This window comes from Zeugodacus cucurbitae, chromosome 3, assembly GCF_028554725.1.
Source record: "Zeugodacus cucurbitae isolate PBARC_wt_2022May chromosome 3, idZeuCucr1.2, whole genome shotgun sequence".
NCBI classification, from domain to species: Eukaryota; Metazoa; Arthropoda; class Insecta; order Diptera; family Tephritidae; genus Zeugodacus; species Zeugodacus cucurbitae.
Genome location: NC_071668.1, coordinates 25,548,343 through 25,563,892, shown reverse-complemented (window position 1 = coordinate 25,563,892; position 15,550 = coordinate 25,548,343).

Genomic DNA, 15,550 nt, shown 5'->3' with positions numbered 1-15,550 from the left:
GCATGGCACATAATCAAGCAGTATGTGGGCCACAAGTGCAGCAGCGGCAGTTAATTTTGTTTAGTCCAATTTCTAAGCGCACAAATTAACTTGTTTCAAGAGGCAAAGTCGCAATATTTAGCGCATGCCGGACACCTAATTCATCTTGCCTAACGGTGGTTGCGAAGAAAACTACCGCAGCCTACTTGTGGCCAACCGCTCGCTCACTGTTTCGCCATTGGAACATAGGCTTGGCTGGGTGTGAAGTGTTCACCGATCCCCCGTCCGCCATAGTCCGCAGTTTGCCGTCTCAAACTCAAATGTTTTATTTTAATTATGCGACTTTAGAAGGCGCTGTGAAATACATTTTTCAATGGCCACCAAAAATGCTGCCAACTGGAATAATATATTACTCATGCGCTTCGTGCGCGACGCGGGGTTGTCGCTTGCTCGGGTGTTTGGTTAGGGTTTGGCTTTCATGCCGTCATGTTGCATTATGCGGTTGTACGGTTGACAAAATAACGGGATTACTTCCTTCAAACCAAACCGTGCTGCTTGCTGCTTCTGTTGCTTTGGCTGCTAAGACACTCATTTCGCTGTCTTTCGGTTCCCGGCGCTGTGCGTCTTAGAGACAACAATGCGTACGAAAAGAGCAGCAAATTTGGAATGTGTACATAAACATTGTAGTTGTTGTTTACATTGTATGCCGAAGTATTTAGTCGCAAAATAACAATCTCGTAAATATTTAGAAACTTTGCAAAAGGCGCATGCATGTAAGCGGAGGGGGATGGCATGGCATTCGGTGGTATTTTAAAATCTTAGTCGGGTTTGCTGCTACGCTTTGGTTTATTAGCTTTTGTTGCAAGTGGTTTGTATTCGTTTTTTCTTTTGTTCGCTTTTTATTTGTGCTGCTGCTTGAAAACGACGCAAAGCGAAATGACCGATTAATTCCGACACATTTAACAGTTCTTAGCTTATCTAGTATTTTACAACCCATTTAAGTGGTGATTAGCGTAAAGTGCCTGTGACAGTTGGCGCTTACTGTGCGCGCAGTCAAAGCTTGATTTGTACACCCACCGCTCCCGCTATTAAATATTTACGAGTCTAAGCTAATAAAAGGGTTCTCGCGAAATTGTCGCATATAATTGTGTACTGTGAATGTCAAATAAATATATAATGTCAAGGCACTTGCTCAAAAGGGAACTTTATTAGCGCAGCACGTAGCAAGTGGAATTTAATAATTATTACTTTTTTAATATAGTTTAACATAATTGTTTGTGGCGCTATTGAGATGTAATCACAATTTTTAAAAACAATTTGTGGAGCATAGCAGGAGAAAGTAATAAATGCTGGAACAATAAAAGAAAATCTGTAATGAATACGAAAATATGCGTTTACATACATACGTATTTCTGTAAATATACATGCTCAAACGCTAACATTTCTTAACAAAGATATGAAACGAGTCCCATAGGGTTACGAGCGGTTATACTGTAGTAAAACTTCTAAAAAAATGGCAAGAATTGCAAAACGGAAACATGGATTATATTTCGCTATTAGTTTAAAACACGTCTTAAGCCAAGTCAGGATCAAATGAAAAGCCGAATCGTATAAAATTATAATAAATGTGGTCTTTCAGCGAGTCACATTTTGGGTTTGAGAAGACCTCAGAAACTTTTATGTAATCATGTAGGTTTTCAGTTGTACATTTAATTATGAATGCATGTGATTGACGTTTATCCGATTATATCCTAATTAATAATAGCTCTTTTTCTCGCTATTCGGCGCCAGTTCGAAATCCCATGTGCAACCAGGTCGCCAGGAGGCTTTCCTCTTCCGCGGCTTCCACCCGCGGGTACTGCATCGAGCACTTTCAAAGCTGGAGTGTTTTCACTGATCGAGCTAGCGTAGCCACTGTCTTTTTATTCGCTAAACTATGATAATATCGTTGTATAAGTCGTACAGTCCATTCAGTCGTCCATTAGAACAACATGACCTAGCCACCACAGCCGCTGTCTTTTTATTCCGTGAACTATGTCAATGTCGTCGTATAACTCGAACAACTCCTCGTTCCACCGTAAATCTTCCGCAAAACATTTCTCTCGAAAACTCCTAGTGCCGTCTCATCGGATGTTGACATCGTCCACGCTTCTGCACCATAAAACAGGACGGGAATAATAAGCGACTTGTAGAGATTGATTTTGGTTCGTCGAGAGAGGACTTTACTTTTCAATTGCCTACTCAGTCCAAATTAGCACCTGTTGGCAAGAGTGATTCTGCGTTGGATTTCAAGGCTGACATTGTTGGTGTTGTTAACGCTGGTTCCCAAGTAGACGAAATTATCTACGACTTCAAAGTTATGACCGTCAACAGTGACATGGGAGCCAAGACTGTTTGTTTGATGACAGGAGATATTTCGTCTTGTCCTCATTCACCTCCACACCCATTCACTTCGCTTCATTATTTGAAAAAAACGGCGCGGTTGTTGCTTCCGATGATATCAATATCATCGGCGTACGCCAGCAGCTGTACACTCTTGTAGAATATTGTACCTTCTCTATTTAGATCTACAGCCCGTCTTATTTTTTTCAGCATTAGGTTAAAGAAGTCACACCATAGTGAGTCACCTTTTGGGTGCAGTAAAAATAGCTTTAAAATCGACGAAAAGGTGGTGTGTGTCGATCTTTCCACGGGTCTTTCCAAGATTTGGCTCATGTTGAATATCTGGAGAGCGGATGGTTTTTTCAGGTGTACGCTCGATAGAATCTTATACGCGATATTGATGACACTTATCCCACTGTAATTGGCACATATTGTGGGAACTCCCTTTATATGGTTTTGAGTCTATTAGAATTTCGAATAGATAATTAGGTGGAAAAATGCAATAATTTTGCGAGCGGGTCCTAAAATTGTTAGAATTCCAATTTTACTAAGTCGACAACTAATATCAATATAGTCAGAGTAAACACAATCTCTGCAACCACTCAGCGCACGATCAGAAATGCAAAGTATATTAGGCGTCTAAATTGAAAAATTAAGAAGAACGTTGTTTATATTGATTAAAAACGTTTTAATTTAGCTCCACTTAATGACTTTCAATACCAGATTCATGTTTGGATTTTTATTGATAAGAAAATAAACGGTAAGCGATTCAAATGAATGAAGGAGTCAGTTTTGTATTATTTAAGAACACTTTGGACCTATGAATATTTTATCAAGATAATCCTCGGATTCATGACGCTCGAGTAGTTATTGATATATTTTGATAAAAATGTTAATAATTCGGGTCTTTACGTAATATCTTTTTCGCACAAATAAATTTAATACATTAAGATTATAATTGAGAAACCCGGTTTTGTCCTTCGCATTGCTGGCTACCCGATTAACGATTAGCTCTTATACATTTTTGTTTTTGCTGTGCATAAAAAGTTGCTAAGTTTCATAAGCTTATTGCTATTTTATTAATTAACACAGCCAAATTCACAGCATAGACAACAACCCGCAGAGTTCCAGTTTCAACTAGATTTATATTCGATTAAAAAGTAATGTAGTAAAAGAACATTATTAGTTTGAGCAAAGACGCGTTAATTGATCAACTAACTCCTGTGCGAAAAGGCTATAATTGAGAACAATTAGCAGGCTTGTACGGCAAGCTTATGAAGGGGTGAATTACACACCTCAACTAATATTCAAAGACGGTCCAGATATATGAAGTTATTACAAAAAAATATTTATATTCTAACAATTCAAATATTTACACCCACTAAAAATAAGACGTTACTAAGGTTTTTAAGACACCTCCGAATAACTAAATTTTATTTCAAGCCATTTAACTGTAAAAATCTCGTTACATTAATTTCAGCTCACCTACATATTTCAATAAATGGATCTACAATTTTTATTACGCCACATTTATGTGCTAATAAAATAAATCCGCCAACGGCACATACCCTCAACCATACATACAGTATTAAACAATTATTAAACACATTCATTTTCGTACCAAAATCCAAATTTATGAATTTGTTTTAAGCGTATTTAAAAGTTATTTATGCATTGCTACTCGGTCAACATTGTAGGTCACCCAAAAAAAAAATACAAAAAAGACAATTTTCTCATGCAAATTCATAGAACAAACTCAGCGCTACCACAACACTGTAGTGTACGCATCGGGTTTTAAACCAATCCTGCTCGGATACTAGTTCTTTGGCAAACTACTTTACATATGACAAGCATAACATTCATAGTATTGCTATATTGTTGTCTATTGCAAACTACAATAGGGAGTGAAATAAATACGAAGTAAAATGGCCCAAAGTCATAATTTAGTTATTTCGTTTCTACACGTAAAATAAAAATATACATAAAAGAGAACTAAAGAAGAACGACAAACAAATGGTGAATAGATGATAGCTAAAATCTATCCAGTGTTTAGCGACCCTAGTAACTAGTTACTTTACCAATGATTTTGCAGATACTCCGTACTTCTTACACTGTCAAGAGGAATGTCGCACTCAACAGTTACGAACTCACACGCAAATTGTTTAAACGCATTTACCAGCAGAAGCATATTTACTTGTCCAGTATTTTATGCTGAGGCTGGTGGATGAGTGCAAACAAAAAGCATCAGAATAAACAATCCAATTAAATTTGATCCCACATAAAACCATAGGGATCTGCACTACAACAACTCAAGCTGACTGTAAAGACAAATAAAGAAGAGATATTGCAACAATTTTACACACCCAGCTGTTGAAGAAGCATACCACAACAGCAAATGGTATAGGAAAGAGCATTCCCACTAATCCACAAACATGCTCTTCTCTGTTACTTGCAGCCGAGCAATTTATGAGACACCCATGGACCAGCTGACAGTACGCACCAATGCCACGCGTTAGCAAAGTGCTGCTTAGGGAGTTCTTGCTTGCTTTTTACAGCAGCTACCCTCACGACAAGTTCTTTTTAGCCATTCCTCCACTAAAGTTAGTATAAATGTGTATTTTTTGTTGTTGTTTATGTGGTATTATTGTAAATTGCAATCGTGTATTTTGCGTACGAAATTAAGATTCTAATTTTTGCCATTTTTAAACACGCCGTCTCCGAGCAGTGCGCTGTGGTGTGGTGCGAGGATGCGCGGTGGTGAAGCTTGCGTGTTGGCAATACTCTGCCGCTTCACATTTGTGAGTTGCATATACTTTTCTAATCGTTTATTTTCGTCTCGTTTTGGTCTCATTTTTTGTGCTCTTTTGTTGAGTATCTCATTTGAAGTAAATGAAAACAATTAAAATTATTTGCTTGACTTGAAAGCAAACGAGGCTGAAGTACATTTCTTTTTCCACTTTGTTTAGTTTTTAAGCATCCCTGCAGACTTACTCTTTTTCGTCGAAATTAATTGAGTACATATATTAGCGTGGTGTAGGCGGCATAGTGAGGTGGTTTTAATACAATAAATCTTCTTTAGAGGGTTGCAAATCTAACGGATTATATGTAAGCTTAGAGAATAAGGGGAAGTTAGAAGAAACATGTTTTCAGTAATCAGAAGTCGGATACTTGGCGGTGTAAAAAATTCAATTTATTATGCTTGTAGTAGTTGGACCGATTCCCAATTTTTGGAAAGACCGATTAAGCAGCCGGACCCTAGTTCCTAACGAATGATTCACTACTTCACATTATCGCCGTTCTACAATTAATCGATACCATTTTTGTCTAAATCTAGCGGCATAATTTCTTTCCACCTATAATTCTCATGAGTTCTTAGAACAGAAAAAATCTTTTATCTTCCGAAAAAAGTCACCATCTCCGCAGAATTGGTTTGATTGATTTGTGACAGGGTAAATCGATTGGTCACTTTATACAGAGCTGTAGCCTTTAGACAGTCGAATAACTAAAACAATCTATTTCAAGGTATAAAAGTTTAAATGTTTTCCGAATTGGTTTTTTGAAGTTTTCGATTGTTTCTCTTGGAGTCAACAGAGTTCATCGTTTTTTATGTTTGTTTATGATGAATGGTCTATACGGAATTTCAAGAATTCATTACATATGAAAGCTTCGGCTGAATCTGATTCCTGATAATACTCAGCAAGTCACTTTTGTTATTAGCAGTATTTTAGGTTAGATTAGAACTAACTACAAAATATATATTTTTCAATTCGAGTTCTCATAAAGGGGATACCAACTTTTCAGACTATCTAAAATATATCGACTGCTTTGAAATAAATCTTGCCTTCTAAATATTTATGTAATTATAAAACCGTCTCTTTTCTCTACCATTAAACATTTTACTATACGCTTTTATCTGTTGAGTAGTTATTATTCTCCATTTAAAAATGTTTTAAAATTTTATGCATATTTTTATGGCAGTTATTAACAGCTTTGGTTAAGTCGCTGATTGTTTTACTCTTAATGGCGGCTACGAGTAAAATACGAATGCTTGTAAGTAAATTTATTTAAAAGAGCCTTCTACTACTCCTGTGGTCTATACGGGCAGAGGAGGATTAAGATTAAGAAAATTAATTTCGCCAAATTTGTTATTCAAAACTTTATTAGTGTTAGATAGCCTATTTAAAGGGTGATTTTTTAAGAGCTTGATAACTTTTTTTAAAAAAAAAAACGCATAAAATTTGCAAAATCTCATCGGTTCTTTATTTGAAACGTTAGATTGGTTCATGACATTTACTTTTTGAAGATAATTTCATTTAAATGTTGACCGCGGCTGCGTCTTAGGTGGTCCATTCGGAAAGTCCAATTTTGGGCAACTTTTTCGAGCATTTCGGCCGGAATAGCCCGAATTTCTTCGGAAATGTTGTCTTCCAAAGCTGGAATAGTTGCTGGCTTATTTCTGTAGACTTTAGACTTGACGTAGCCCCACAAAAAATAGTTTAAAGGCGTTAAATCGCATGATCTTGGTGGCCAACTTACGGGTCCATTTCTTGAGATGAATTGTTCTCCGAAGTTTTCCCTCAAAATGGCCATAGAATCGCGAGCTGTGTGGCATGTAGCGCCATCTTGTTGAAACCACATGTCAACCAAGTTCAGTTCTTCCATTTTTGGCAACAAAAAGTTTGTTAGCATCGAACGATAGCGATCGCCATTCACCGTAACGTTGCGTCCAACAGCATCTTTGAAAAAATACGGTCCAATGATTCCACCAGCGTACAAACCACACCAAACAGTGCATTTTTCGGGATGCATGGGCAGTTCTTGAACGGCTTCTGGTTGCTCTTCACCCCAAATGCGGCAATTTTGCTTATTTACGTAGCCATTCAACCAGACCATAAATCGGACGTAAAGCGCGAAACACATTTCGAACCGAACACTGATTTTGGTAATAAAATTCAATGATTTGCAAGCGTTGCTCGTTAGTAAGTCTATTCATGATGAAATGTCAAAGCATACTGAGCATCTTTCTCTTTGACACCATGTCTGAAATCCCACGTGATCTGTCAAATACTAATGCATGAAAATCCTAACCTCAAAAAAATCACCCGTTAAAACTATGGCAAATTTATGCATTTTATGAATAAATTAACCCTCTCATGCCCGATGTTGCCTATAGGCAATATTGTCTTTATGAGCGCATAACTACCGCAATTTGAATTTTTTAATGCGAGATCTTTTGCAAAAATGTCGGTCATTTTAGTTCTCATGTTCGTTATAATTTTCGCGCGTGTTTATGCAGTGATCGATCTCCGTAGACGAAAATAAAAAAAATAAATTTGGAAAAAAGTGCATATGGGAAAAGTTTCCAAAAACTTAAAAAACACTATTTCGTCATAAAGTAACGTTGATAATATAAATAAAGAAAGGTAAGTGAGTAATTTACAAAAAAAGAAAGTGGAAAAAGTTATTTCGTTTCTGTGCAATAATTATGTAAAAGTTAAGTTGCCTATAGGCAACATCGGTCAATTGTGTGTAATAAAATTTTGCATATACTTGTTTACATACTAAGATGCGTCCAAAAGGTTTGACACAAGCTGAAATTGAAGAGTTCGCTTATTTTGACTGGGACGAGTCTGAGGATGAGGAAATGGAAAGAAAAAGAGAAGAGGAGGAAGAAGGTGAAAATATGGAAGAATTGATCGAAATAGCGTTACAAAACATTGAAAGAAATTAAGGGGTCGAAATTGGTTTGATCGAAGAATTACTTGGTACAGAAGAAAACGTAGAACAAAACAAAAATATTGAAACTGTACAAGAGGTGGTTGAGAAATTTGATTTAGCGACTTTGAAGTGGAGCAGCACAGAACTATTAGAATGCGATGTCACTTGGAAAAGTGCATTATGCTGCAATCAGGTGAAACAACCTTTGGAATATTTTACCGAGTTCTTTGCGGATGAGCTGTTGGGAAAAATCCGAGACGAAACGAATTTATATGCGTTGCAAAAAAAGGCACCGAATTGAAATGTACTGTGGAAGAAGTGTACTGTGGGTGCAATGGGGATCAAAAGGCAGATGCAGGCTATGCCACACTGGATTTCCCAGATCTAAATGTAGAAAATGTAACGTTTATTTGTGCTGCAATCCACAAAAAAATTGCTTCGTATCATACCATACATAATTTGTAATGTGTTTGTGTCCTATCATACACAATTTTCAATAAAAGAAGTCAATTAAAAAAAAAAAGAAAAAATATTATACACTGCTGGCCAATGTTGCCTATAGGCAACATCCTGTAACTCCCAAACCAGGACACCTAGGACTATGAAATTTTGGTCAGTTCATATTCAGGTCGCGATTAAAACATATCTGTACTCAAATATTTTTTTCAAATTCTTAAAAATTTAAGTTCAAATAATCAAGTTCAATAATTTTCTGAGAAAATCTGCTGAACAATAGGAGCTTTTTTGTAATGTTTTTTTGTTTTGAAATAATAGCGATAGTGAAGTTCCAAGAGCGTTATGCCCAAAAACTAGGATTCGAAATCTAATGGAACTTTTTATTGAGGGCACTCGAATCTTTAACAAATTGAGTATAGTAACTGTTCAATTCTAATAATGACATTAAATGTAAAAAAATATATCTAAAAAATAATACACTTTTCACACAGGAGTTAATTGTTCAATTAGCCGCCCTAGCTCGATTAAAGCCGTGATTTAGATCGATTTACCATACAAAATAAAAATCTCATTTTCCATCATTAATTTTTAATCGAACACAATTCGGGTTGAAAATGCAATGCAGCACTGCGGGTTGTTGTCCACGCTGTAAATTTGGCTGTGTTTATTGATAAAAAACCAATCAGCTGATGAAATTTACCAACATCTTATGAAGAGAAAAAAATTATAACAACTGATCATTAATCGAGTAGTCGGCAATGCAAAGGGAAAAACTAGTTTCAAAATTAAAATTTTAATGTATTAAATTAATTTGCCTGCGCGTAAAGGCTGTGAGTTGAAATTACTTTCAAGTTGAAGAATGATGCGGTCAGCATATGAAATTTAATTTTTATTTATGTACGAAGCTCAGACATGTATTGACAACAAATGTTTTGTGTTGTTCAAGTCAATATGGTCAACGCCAAGGGCGTTTCCCAATGGACAGGAACAGGTGGTAATCACTTGGCGCTATGTCCGGGCTATATGGTGGATGCGATAGAACCTCCTATCCGATCTCCCGTAGCTTCTGCTCACTACGTCCTTCCTGTTGGCCAATTCTAAACGCTTCTGGTCGATCGCCTGCTTCAAGTTGTTCGCAGTAGATGATGGAATTTAACGTCTGTCCATATGGATGATTCCCTTCCAATCCCACCAAACACACAGCAAAATATTCGACCACGACCGTTTTCGCTTGATGTGATCCATGTGATCCATTTTTCGTCGCCAGTCACCATCCACTTCAGAAATGGGTCGAATTCGTTCCATTTCAGCAGCATATCGCTGGCGTTGATTCGGTTCAGAAGGTTGTTTTCCATGATTTGAACGGTATTCATCGTCACAGGTCTTCCGACGGCCTGACGGCTTATCCATGGTGTCATTTTCACCCGCTCTGAATCGTCGAAACCATTCGTCCGCAGTTCGAAGTGATAGAGTACCATCCCCCAATACACCATTAATGTCACGGAACGTTTCTCTAGCGGATTTGCCTTTAACGAAGAAAAACCTCAAAATAGCGCGAATTCCAGCGTTAGTGAACTCCATGTTGACATGTCTATAACTGTTGAACGCAATATTCAAACTAATCTTGCATAGCGTCGTTTTGTAGGTTATGTTTGCCAGATACGAGCTCTGTAGCGCTCTAGACATAGGTGCGTAATTCAAAAGACAAAATGAAAGGGAGATATTTGACAACCTAATATATGGCGGCAGGGATAATTCCAATTTTCCACCAGAGGCACAGAGGATTAGTTTCTGTGATATGGTTTTAAACCCATAAACCCTGTGTAAAAATTTGAATGAAACCCTTCTGTACCATCTTTTTCCTTACATTTTAAGTTTCTGGTGTTTTTCCTTCTGAATTAAAGCATTTTTAGTGGCGGTTTTCTACGTAACATCTGTATGAGAGGTGGGCGTGGTCATAAACCGGTTTGCTTTATTTGTAGACTGTAAAGGAAGTGGCTAAAGGAAATGACCCAAGTAAGTTTAGTTGATATACTTTTAGTAGTTTACGAGATATATACACAAAATTTAGTAGGAGCGGGGCGATGCCCACTTTAAAAAAGTTACTTCTAAATATGCCCCTTCCTAGAGTGATCGTTTGTAACAAATTTTAATTTTACAACTTTATTTCTGGCTTTGTTATGGCTTATTATATATTTCATTGGGCAAGGAATCAGCAAATGGGTCCGCCGTGGCGTATGCGCAACCTCAAGTGAATTAGTATCTGTGCAAAAAGTAGCTTTTTTTTTAATATGGCTTGAGGTGGGATATGCGCAAATATCAATTCAATGGTTGTATAAAAGAATTACTTCGTATTTTATTAGGAGTGAGGTACAATCAACCCCTTGCAATGGCTTAATCTAAATGATTTACTCAGTGCTATTAAGCTACTACGTACAACATATTCTTTTTGCCCTATTCTACCGCATTTCGCTACATACATATTGCCCATTATCTGTGTAATCCTACTCCTGAGTGCATACGCCCACTCATTAAATGTTGGCAAAGCCAATTTTGTTCTTTCAATGCGGCCAATTTAACTCAGTAATGATTATTTTTAGCTACACACCACAAGATAACACTTTCACTGACAGTTCTAACGGAGTAAATGGCATGTTGCTACTGTGTACTTAGTACACAGCTAGCGGATGAAAAAACAATACGAAGTTAATTTTCTGCAAAGTTGAAATTTGACACTGAAGCGCATAAAAACACATTAAGAAGCGCCAGCATGAAAAATCCCAAACGACCAACGAGTAAATGCGAAAATATCAACAAACATACATATATAAAAGCTGGCAGCTCACACACACACACATACACACATCTCATACAAATGCAAACAAACAAGCCATGAATGGCATTCGAAGGCATTACACAACAGACAAATGAGTGAAGAAAAACTTTTCGAGCTTCACACGCACTCAGCGCAGAAAAGCAGCAATCTACATGGAGTCGCAACGATTTTCATTTAAAATTTTCGTTTGCTATGTACATTCCAGCATGCGTATCTTCATTTGTACGCTTTCGGGCCGTAATGACAGCAGCGAATTTCAGCTAGTCCCAACTGCCTATTTAGGTGCTCTCCACAGACTTCTGCGCCAAAAAGGTAGGAGTAGATGTTTATTTAAAAATTTATTTAGCGTAATTACATGCGATTTGCGCAAATCCTATCCCCAGCTTCTTTCTAAAGTGAAAAGAAACGATTTTTTGCCATGCAATGAGTAGGCCACTCGAGGTTGCGTATACGCCGCGGCGAACCCTTTTGCGAATTCCTAACACAGCTGGAAAATGCAAAACAAGAAGGAATGGTAATAAAACGGGGAATACGAACGAAAAAAAGTACTCAGCTCATTTAGGACCATTGAAAGCAGTGTAAAAAAGTAAAAACAAATTTAAAAAAAAAATCGAAAAAGTCAAATGCGAAAAATACGCCGTAAAAGGTTGAGATTAGCATGCGTAACACTTTTGACCTCTGCTAGAAGCAGCAGCAAATCCTCGCTTAATTTCAACCCTAATCCAGTTGGTTAATGTAGCATCATTTATAGGTGTCTCTGATAATTGCCCACTCATTTGCTATGCCCTCAGCGCGCACCATTTGTTTGAAGACCGTTTTTTTTTATTTTTTGTTTTCCTGTTTTTTTTTTTTTGGTTGCAAGGCAAATATGTACACCGTACACCGCTGCATAAATAAGTACCTGATGATATCGAAAAGTGGGTTTAAATTTATTATCCGATGGTTGTGTTCATAAATAGGCTTACACGTGTTCACCTATCGTGTCTGGCGTAAAGAAATAAAATAGTAATCAGATATGCATATATACAATTCTGACAAACTAACATACGCACAAGCACAACAACAAGCAAGCCATGTAGTTGTTGCTGTGTGTCGCCGTAGAGCACCTTTTAATTTAGAGATAATGAATTTGTTGGGTCATTACAAGTGCCCAAGTGATAGGCACTCGGTTTGGCTTCGGGCATTTAATGCGAAATTTATAGTAACTGCTGAACTTACCGTATTTTTCAGATCGCAAAAAAGGTTACAAGTGTGTACTTGTTACAAATTTTTGGGTGTGGCAAGAATTTATGTACTTTGTCGCAACGTTTCTGGGAAATGCTTTGGGCCCGTAACTAAAGCATTTCAGTTCAATCTCAGTTGGTTAATTCCCGCAAGTATTTACATATGCACTTCCACAGCAGCTAATCTTCTGTGCCTAATGAGCTAGTTGTGTGCGGGTCTATAAAAAGAGCTTGGTTGCTTTTTCTACCTGTATTACTACCCAGTATTACTTTAGGTAGGAGGAGCTACTAATTCCTAGTTTACTAATTACCATGATAAACATTTAATTTTCAAGTTTAATGTGGCGATTATTTGAATTCTGATTTCTAATTGGTTACATTGTCCAATAGTTTCGAAATCCATAAAAAAATGTACTTAGAAAGCTTCGCTGACCGTAATTGAAATTTCGAAGACCTGAGTTCGTATTTTGAAAGTGCAAGGCGGAAAACTGTTTGAGGAAGCTGTTCGAAGAATATAGCTAGAATTGTGATCCTAGATTTGACCATCTGACAGCTTCTGATACACTTTCACTGAATTCATTCCAGTTTCACACATTTCAATATGTCAAATTTAATGACCGTTTACTGGCAATGCTATGATTATGATTATGCCAGTTTCATTTAGTTTGCGATCTACTTTATTGGCATTCGCAGATTGGTCTTTTTTACTAATTAGACAAGATGGTCCTAAACGTGTTGTCATAAGCTGCTTAAATGAAATGAAATGTCAATTATCTTGTTTGGACTGACTATAATTGCTATTGAGTTTGCATAATGATAGCCACACGTAATGAATGAAATATATTAATGGGAGAACAACTATAGCGATATAAGTTACGTTTTGCCGATATTAAAAAAGCTAAATTGACAGCCATAAGTCATAAAAACGACAAGATTTCGCAAATACTCCAAGCTATATGGGATATAGAGAAGTTATGACCGAATTTTATTCATTTTTGGCACGGAGACATATTATTAGAAAAAAAATATATTCCCTCTGAATTTCTTCAAAATATCTGAGAGATTTACCTATATTATGGGTAGAAAAATTTGTTAGAAGCGCTGAGGTTCTCATTTTCGATATATAAAGTCTTGAAAACTTATGGACCGATTTAAGAATTGCGCTGCAACTCTTTAAATGCAGTATTTTTGCATTGTTCGGTTCCGATATCTTCAATAGTGCTTACTTTATATATTGTAAGTAAACGATTTATTTGTTTTCGGTTATCGCCATTTTGTGGGCGTGGCAGTGTTCCGATTACGCTAATCTTCGAACTTAACCTTCTTATGGTGCCAATAAATACGGCTTTCAAGTTTCTCAATTTTTATTCAACAACTATAGCTTGCGCGGGCGGACGGACAGACAGACGTCCAGATTTGAACTTTACTCGTCACCGTGATCATTTTGATATCTATAAAAGCCTATATCTAACTCGTTTAGTTTTAGGACCGTTATGTGAACAAAACTATAATACTCTCTTTAGAAACTTTGCTGAAGAAACAACGGCTATCCCAAAAAATCGAGTTCGAAAGAATCGCTGGCATAAATGTATAATATTGAATGTTGACTATTTTAAAAGCGACAACACTATTTTTTTACTCTCGCAACAAAAGTTGCTAAGAGCGCATTATAGTTTTGTTCACATAACGGTTGTTTGTAAGTTATAAAGCTAAACGAGTTAGATATAGGGTTATATATATCAAAATGATCAGGGTGACGAGACGAGTCAAAATCCGAATGTCCTTGGGACTGTGAGAGAGTTGCTTTTGAAAATCGGACCACTGCCACGCCCACAAAATGGCGGAACCCGAAAACACATAAAGTGTCATAACTAAGCCATAAATAAAGTTATAAAAGTAAAATTTGAAACAAAGGATCGCACTAGGAAGTGGCATATTTGGATGTAATTTTTTTGGGGAAGTGGGCGTGGCCCGTCCAAATATATCTCGCAAACTAATGAAGATATATAAACTAAACTTTCTGCAGTTAGTTCTCTTACTTACCCCACCACACACCATGAAAATAGTTGAAATCGGAAAATAACCACGCCCACCTCCCATACAAAGGTTAGGTTGAAAATTACTAAAAGTGGGTTATCTCACTAACGAAAAACGTCAGAAACACTAAATTTTACAAATTAATTACCAGAAGGAAGTTGCACTCAGATTTTTTACAAAATGGAAAATGGGCGTGGCATCGCCCACTTATGGGTCAAAAACCATGCCTCAGGAACTACTCGACCGATTCGAATGAAATTCGGTATATAATATTTTCTTGACACCCTGATGATACATGTGGAAAATGGATGAAATCGGTTCACAACCACGACAACTTCCCATATAACTCATATTTGCACTCCATCTTATTCCTTCATTTTATAATATATACATAAGGAACAAATGAAGATAGCGAAATAAAACTTTACACAATTACTGTATATGATCTGTGGCATCACTTGTGAAGAAATTGTCGAAATCGGACTATAACTTTTCAAGGTCCCGAATATGAAGGATTCAGTACCCCATGGTAATTTTTCACCGAAAATTTCGGTAAATCTCTCAGGTATCTTAATTTAATTTAGAGGATATATATATTTTTCTTCTAATAGTGTGTCTCTGTACCAGAAATGGTTAAAATCGGGTCATAACTTCCCTTAGCTCTCATATACCTAATTATAGGATTTTGAAATTGGGTCAAAATGTGTGTTATCTTAATAAAAATATATGAATAAATTGCGAGAGTATAAAATCTTCGGTTGCACCCGAACTTAGCCTTTCCTTACTTGTTAGAATACACTTCGTATGGATAATAGTAATAAAAGTTAGGAAATTCTTTAATTTATATTGTTTATAATTGACAATTTGTTCGTTGATGGGCTGAAGCAGACTTTTAAGTGGTTTTGTGGCTATATAAAGT